Source organism: Balaenoptera physalus (assembly GCF_965194825.1).
Source record: "Balaenoptera physalus genome assembly, chromosome: 2".
Lineage (NCBI taxonomy): Eukaryota > Metazoa > Chordata > Mammalia > Artiodactyla > Balaenopteridae > Balaenoptera > Balaenoptera physalus.
The window spans coordinates 177,707,254-177,715,045 of record NC_138883.1 but is presented as its reverse complement, the minus strand read 5'-3'; the positions used below and the strand labels follow the sequence as shown (position 1 = coordinate 177,715,045).

Genomic DNA, 7,792 nt, shown 5'->3' with positions numbered 1-7,792 from the left:
AATATCTGCTGGGTCAGGGTTCCAAATTGCTGATACATTCTCCAGTATCCATTTCACACACTGGAGTGTTGTCCTGATCGTATTTCCGAGGACCCTGAGCTAAGAGGGCCGTATCGTTACTGGATTTTAAGTCCCTCCAGCTTTGAATCTCAGCCTTTCGGTGTGCGTGAGTCCACACACAGGCCAGCCTACGGGGAGGGCACTGGGATGAGTAGGGAGGAGGGAAGGCTGACGCTCAAATTCTGTTCCAGGACCTTCGGGGCAGTGACGCTCCCTGTTTGTTATGGGCTGAGTTGTGTCCCCCGGCCCTGTCCCCCCCGACTCCCCCCCCAATTCATCTGTTGAAGCGCTAACCCCTAGTCCCTCAGAATGTGCCTGTATTTGGAGAGAGGGTCTATAAAGAGGTAACTTAGTTAAAATGAGGTCTTATGGGTCGGCTGTCATCCAGGATGACTGGTGTCTTTAAAAGAGAACATTAGACACAGGCAGACACATAGAGAGGAGAGAGCAGGCCAAGACAGAGAAGGCAGCCAGCCGCGAGCCAAGGAGAGAGAGGCCTCGGAAGAGACCAACCCTCCTGACGGACGCCTCCATCTTGGACTTCCAGCCTCCAGATCGGTGAGAAAAGAAGCTGCTGTGGTCTAGGCCGCAGCGTCTGGTAGTTTGGGATGGCAGCCCTAGGAAGCTGACACGCTCACCTCTCACTCCTCCCATGGGGGCTGCCATGCCTAAGCTTGGTGCCTCAACAGGAAAGCAAGGGTCTTAACGCTCAGAGGAGAAGAAGCAGGGATTAGAGGGAGATTAAGTGGGAACACCTGCTAGTGAAACAGACACGTAGCACGAGTGGATTTCGCAAGTTTACGTTCAGCTACTGCTTTGCGGATTACCAAGTACTTCACGCACCTCCACTGTTTAGTCTGCGCAGCTGCCTGAGCCTCACCTGGCAGATGTAAAGAATGAGAAAGGGGGGAGGGTCTAGCGCTCTGCGTCGTGACTAATCTCAGGTGGGCGGGCGATTCTGACCCGCGGAAGTGTGAAGTGTGAGAACCACGGAGAGAGGGGTTGGTCCCCCGTCAAGACGGCCAGGTCGGAGGGTGACGTGACTTTTTCACAGTTGTGAGCCGCGGGGCCAGGACGGTCTCCCTGACAACTGGCCCGGAGCGCCTGTGGCTACAACCTTCGCACACGCCGGAGGGTTTTATCCCTGCATCTGCTGGGCACTCAGGGCGCCCGCTCGGGGTCTCTAAGGTCAGCGGCGCCCCTCGGGCCACACGCGGGACTGGAGCGCGGGCAGCGCGGCGAACGCCGGGGCCCCGGAGCCGCCGGGCGCGCGCGCGCGCGTGCGCGTCCCCGGGCCGGCGCGTGCGCGTGCCGAGGGGGTGGGTCGCGCCGGCCCCGCCAGCCTGGCTCGCGGTCCGAGCCACTCAGAACGCCCGGCGGCCGACACCCGGGGGCCCTACAACTACTACCCGGCGCCCGCCCGCCGCGCCGGGACTCGCGCGCCCGCACTCGGGGACGGAGGCGCCTGCTCGGCCCTGAGCCGCCTCGCAACTTGTCTGCTCGGGCAGCTGCGGCGCCGGGGCGCCGGACAGACTCTCCCGGGCCCCTCGCCGAGAGCCAGCTCGCGCGGGGACCAGCGTGCGCCCCCCGCCACCGTCGTCGCCGCGGGGAGCTGGGCGCCGGCTGCCGGCCGGCAGGTGGGCGAGCCCGTGGGCCAGGTGAGTGCGGGGAGGCGGGGTGCGCGCGTGGACGCGCTCGGCGGGGGACGCGGCCCTTCGCGCGTGGGTGTCCTCTCGGCTCCCCCTGGTCCCCCTTCACACTTGCACCCAGGACCTGGCGCAGGGCGGAGGCGGGGGGCGGGCGGGCTCACCTGCTGGAAGTGTGTTTACCCGGGCGAAAGAGCGAGTCATGGGCCAGCCACACCCCCCGGCCGGGGGGCCACGCGCCGGCCGACCTGGGGCTCCACCCGGACTGCGACTGTCCCTGAAGCTCGCCCCAAGCGTCTTCCAAGTCCTAGGACCCGGGGGGGTGTGACAGGCCTCTGCCCTCCCCTCCGTCCCTTTAATTCGGGCGGAAGAGGGCTACTGGGAACGAGGACCCAAACTTTGTTTTCACACAGTGAAACTGACTTTCCGGGGCTTTTAAACTGGTCGTGCGCACGCGATTGATGGCGGGTTCCTGGGGACGCCTCCCGGGGGCAGGGCTGGACCGGCCGGCCCGCGAGTGGGGTGACTCTGGGCGCGCAGTGGCCCCGGGGCTCAGGGACAGCTCTGGTCCTCTTGGCCCGAGGTCGGGCCCAGCCCGGGCGTGGCGGCCCGGGACGGTCCCGGCGCAAAGGCCCCTGCTCCCGAGGGGTGGCCGTGGGGGTCCCCGCGCTCGGCCGGGCTCCATGTTCCCGACCCACTCCGGCCCGGGGAGCTGCGGCCGGGTGGCCCGGCAGAGGGCGCCCGCTCCCGATCGTCGCGCGGACCGGCGGAGGGGAGGGGACTCGAGCGAGGCTCCAGGTGAGGAGCAGTGAATCATCCCGGGAGGGGGACCCGGTCCTCGCTCTGTGAAAGGAGTCAGGGAGTGGCCGTGGCGCTGCCGAGGGTCGGGGCTGCCCAGCTGCTGTCGGGCGGGGAGCGGCGATCGCGCCCCCGGAGGTCTGGGGAAAGCTCGGAAAGAAGGTGAGGAGCGTCCCTTCGCGCGGTGGCCGAGGGCGGGCACGGCCGCGCCGGGCTCCGGCCGGCAGACACTAGGACGCGCCGCGGCGCGCCCTCCTCCGGGAGCCGGAGGAGGGGTCAGCTAGGCTCGGGCTCCGGGCGGTCCTGCCGGGGGCGGTGAGCGGGGAGGGGCGACCGATCCCCGGGCCGCCGCGATGGGGCGCTCCCGGGGGCCCGCGGGGTCCCGGCGCAGCAACAAAGGCGCGGCGCGGCCGCCGCTCCCACCCACTTCCGTCCCCGGCGCGCGCCGTCCGGAGGTACCGGCTGTCTCAGGATTTCCCTCCGCGGAGTTTCGGGAAGTTAGCGGGGCGGCCGGTTAGGCGGGCAGGAGGGGCGGCCTGGGGAGGGACACGCCTGTGCGTAGAACTGCGACACTGCCGGCCTGCCCTCCCCACCGCCCGGGCCCCAGGGTCGCGCCGCCGCAGGGCCCCCGCGGGCGCACGGTCCCCGCGCCGCGCGCCCGGCCGGCCCGCCGGGCCACGCCCCTCCCCGCGGGCTCCCGGAAGGGCGGGGCTTAGTCCCGGGGTGACAGCGGCGGCCCGGGGCGCCCAGAGGGGAGCTCCAGGAGGCGGTGGTTGCATTCCTGTGAGTTAGCGGCCCGGCGGCTCCAGTCCAGGCCGCAGTCTGGGTCAGGTGCGGGCTTAAGCGCTTCTGGCCTCGGCAGTACAGCTCCGGTGCAGCCTTGACAGTTTGTTGCCATTGGAAGTTCCGCGGAAGGGGAGAGGACAGCGGCGAGAAAGGAGCGCTCCTTGTCCTCCCCCGCCCCCTCCCCCGAGGTTATGCAAACCCCAGACTTAGGCACGAGTCTGTCATTGGAATGGCGGGGGCACCGTCTCCCCTGCGCGACAGACGTTTCCCGGGAGCTGGACCCAGAGGGGGTTCTGCCCAAGAGAAACTTGGGGCGCTCCGGTCTGGTGTGAAACCTTATCCCGCGGTAATCAGTGGATAGAATTTACGTTTTCTTATCTTGTCTGCCTTCACTCCCTTCTGAAGTAGGGAAAGGCCTTCTGTACGAGAGAATCTTGTATCCACTTTGGAAAGCTCTTCACCATTCGCTTTGAACCCTCCCAGCCCTCTCCAGAGCGGTGATTTCTATTTCACAGATGAGGAAACAGGCTTACAGAGGTTTCTGGGACCAAGAGTCTGTCCTGCTCCGAAGGGTGATGTTTGCTCATCCCAGTTCTGTGCCAAAGGACGTTCCCGAAAAGTTGTTATGGGTTGCTGATTGAAGAGTCCGGGTACAGGCTGTAACCCCAGGTTCGGTTTGATCGTGTTCGTTATTAGGGTTAGATTGACCTTGACCTGTGGCTGACTTCTGTGGCTCAAGGCCTCAACGAAACCAACTCTTAGTTTATTTCTTTTAAGTTATTTATTTTGGCCGTGCTGCACAGCTTGTGGCATCTCAGTTCCCCAACCAGGGATTGAACCTGGGCCACGGCGGTGAAAGCCCAGCATCCTAGCCACTAGGCCACCAGGGAAGTCCCCCAACTCTTAGTTTAAAGCTTAAGGTATACGAAGACAAGTAAAACCGCTTAGAATTATCTGACAGCTCCAAAGAGAGTCAGAAACAGCTGTCCTTTGCTTTGTGTGGTGTCTCATTAGGCAGGTGGGCCTGGGGTCAGGAGCTCTGTGTAGCTCGGAGCTCTGTGGGCCTTCCCTGCAGGAAAGAACAGCATTGCCTACCCTGTCTAAGTTCTGTGACTTTGCCACCGCGCTGAATGTGTGTTTAAAATGCGTTGGAAATGCAGCCAACCTTCATTAACTGCCTGATGGGTTATGACTCTAAAATTCCTTTTAGACATCTGAGATCATCTCCACATCTTTAGACATTATTGAGCTCAAGTTTATAATATGGGGCGGTGGTGTTGTCTTGAATGTACTGAAAGTGTTTCGCCTTAAAGAAAGATGTTGTTTGAAACCCTGGAATGACAGTTCTGACTCAGAATGTCCTAGGGCAGGGCCAGTTGTGGAGACAGTGAGGCATGACGATTAAGGGCAGGCTTCGAATGCCGCCTCCACCGTTTATAGGTCTGTAGCATTGGGCAAGCTGCTCAGCTTCTCTGAGCTTCACTTTCCTCTTTTAGGGCAGGAATAATCACAGTAGCACCTGGTTTCAAGCTGCAAGGCTTAGATTTGGTCATTCATATCAGGTCCTTAGTAGCGCAGAGCCTAGGAGGTAGTAGCTGCCCGACAAGTGTTAACTAATAATGATGATGTTTAAGAACAGAGTCTTTCTTGCCTTCCCTCGTCTAGAGAGGCAAAATAGTTGATAGTTGAACTTGATCTTCTTGGTTCATACAGCGAGGTGATGCACTTAGTGATTCTTCCTTCTTGTCAGCAAGTGCTGTGTGTGCGTGTGTTGGGGGGCAGGGTGGTAGTGATGGAAAACTTTGTCTCGTTGCCCAAGGAATTTACAAGGGGCTCTGGAACCATCGGGCTTTCCTCCTAGTGTTACCACTGTGTAATTTTGCGGCCAGCCCTCCAGCCATTTCTCTTTCCTTTAAATTTGAAGCCAGTATCCTAATAGCCATGATGACAGGACTTAAAAAAGCAAGCTCAAAACCAAACAAGCTGGAGAAAAGGAAGCAGGTCTTCTCTTTGTTCGTTCACTAGCCATTGACACCACTAAAGAGAATATCTGCGTCTGTGAAAATTGTGCTGGCCCGACCTTGGCAAGTGGGACCATTACTTGGAAAATAGAAGATTGTCTGGAGTCTGTTTAAAGAGGAGCCACGAAATGGACAGAGGAGGGAGGAGAGTTTGAGATAACATTTCAGAACTGTTTGCTCAGATACGGTGACCTATGTATGACCTGAAAATTGCCAAACTAACATTTGGAAGGTGACATAGAGAGGTCTGGTTATGTCCAGTTAAGCTGCACAACCAGCGAACAACCAGGGTAGCTATTTCATATGTTAAAAAATCTTGGAAGCTTTTCAATTTAGCAACAAGTGGAGAAATAGTTGTTTTTAAATATACTATGTCAAGTTGTTGATGAAAGACCCCTGAACGTTGCTATTTCCTAGTTCTTGATTTTGCATTTATCTTTTAAATAATCATCCAGGGCGAAAGAAAGCACTGGAAACATTATAATGTTATTAAACACCACCCGATCGTGAAAGTTGTCACCAAGAAGGGCATGGCATGGAGTCCAGGGAGGGATTGCCCTTGAAAGGTAAACATAGATTTTCCATCTGGGTTCGAAATGCAGCTTCCTCCCACATGGCAAAATGATCTGCGGGGCGTGTAAGCAGGGGAAGGCACATAAAGGGTTAGCGGCAGGGTTTCTCCCCTTTTGTGCATCTCGCTTCATTTGTAGCTACTTGTTGAGTTTCCAGGGCGGAAGAAAGAAGCAGCTGTAGGGCATGCGCCAGACCTGCGCTGGGCTGTCGCTACCATTGTAGGGAAGATGAACGGGCAGCGTTATTTTGGATCACATAGCAGCGTGTTCAAAAGCATCTTGCATTCCCCAGCTGTTCCACAACTTCTGCGCATATGGGAGAGAACTTGCCAGCTGCTGGGGCAACTGTGCTTACGTTTTTTGCTTTTGAGCAGTCCCCAAGGAAGGTAAAAATCCGCAGATGCCTTTGTTAAACTGTAGCCATCATAAAGAGTTCTTGTTTCTTTCTGTTATGTCAATGTTAGTCCAGATAGAGCCTCTCAGGGGAGAAGATTTAAAAGGAAATGTCAGAATTAACATTTTTTTCCAAATACAGTTTTTTTGAGGATGACCAATGTGTATATAGTTTTTCTCTACTTAAAACCTAGGTCGCTTTTCTATTTCATTGACTAACAAAGGAACAGGTCTCATATTAAAACTAAATGTGTTTCTTTTTTTAATTGCCCTATCCATCAAGGTTAATCATATACATTTTTCTGTTGCGTGAAATGTATAAAAGTTACAATGTGTGTCCAGATGGTGCTCTTTTGTTTTCAGAAGATGAGGGTATTTTGCATCTGTTAGAAACAGGAGGTGCTTTGCCCACACGCCTTACCTTATCTGTGAGAAAACTGCAGTTTCCAAGAAGTTGTTACTGTTACCTATCTGAGATGATTTGGCTGTTACTTATCTGAGATGATTTGGCTCCGTGGTTTACTTCAGCAAATCTTAGGTTGAGTGTTTACATGGCAGCAGGCCTGAAGGTGAGCAAGGGCTTGGGCCCAGCCCTGGATGGACGCAACAGCTCAGAAACAGCAGACATAAACAAGTACAATATGAGGGCTGTAACAGAGGCAGCGTCTTTTTTTTTTGTGAAAGTGCCTCTTCAGGCAGCTTTTTGTGTAATCCCATTGGTGTTGTCACCATGTCTGCTCAAATAAAGCCGAGGAGGAGGGTCTGGGTACAGGAAGATAGAAGAAGCATTATAAGGTTGATCAAATGTTGAGTACGTGTACTAACAAGAGAAGGCCTTGCCTGTGCGTGTAGACACACCTGTCTCTACCTGCACCCCCCCCCCCCCCCACCGGCCCCTGAGTCCTGCCCGGCACTCGAAAGCATCTTGCCTCCTAATTCCTGTGAATGGAGGTGAATGAATGGCCTCTAGCAGCTACAAGCGTAAATCCAGTCCCTTACAGGGACTGAGTCAGCTTCAATCCCTTTGTTCTAGAAGAGGTTATAAAGTAAACCCGATCACTTGGACACGTGTGAAAGCCTCAGACTCCGATGCTCGTCTCACTCTTAGGGGCTCTTGTGCTGGAAACGGCTGTGGCTTCAGCTCACCCAGCGACCCAGAGTTGCTGAGTTAGACCCACAATTCTAAGCCCTTTAATCCCCTTCTGGGCGCCGTGGACACATTCGCATATCTTTTACTTCATCCCTTTTGCACAGGAATCTTAGATTTTTGACAACGTTTCGGCCTTCAGTTGGTTTAGCTGCCGTTCTCTTTTGAGACTCTCAGGAACTCTGTTTGGTTCTCAGGGCTGATGACCGGGGGCGGGAGTGGGTGGGTGGGCTGTATCGTACAGAAGGGGAAACAGGCTCTGCCTGCCGTTGAGAACCCTGCCTGGGCTTAGGACTAGAATCACGAGGTCCTGCCTCAGAACTCAGCGCCCTCACTGGCCAAATCTTGGAAGGGTCAGCTTGCTCAAAA

The 7,792-nt window shown here is 56.5% G+C and overlaps 1 long non-coding RNA gene across 2 annotated transcripts in view; it reads left to right on the top strand.

Moving 5' to 3' along the window:
* The first annotated feature begins 1,293 nt into the window (after nucleotides 1-1,293).
* The window catches only part of LOC309654912, a 52,127-nt gene continuing 45,628 nt past the window's right edge, over nucleotides 1,294-7,792 (top strand). The window contains exon 1 of one of the 2 annotated variants that reach the window (XR_014260489.1): nucleotides 1,294-1,718. This is a non-coding gene — a long non-coding RNA (uncharacterized lncRNA). The remainder of the gene's footprint in view (nucleotides 1,719-7,792) is intronic. The other variant, XR_014260488.1, reaches the window with a different exon arrangement.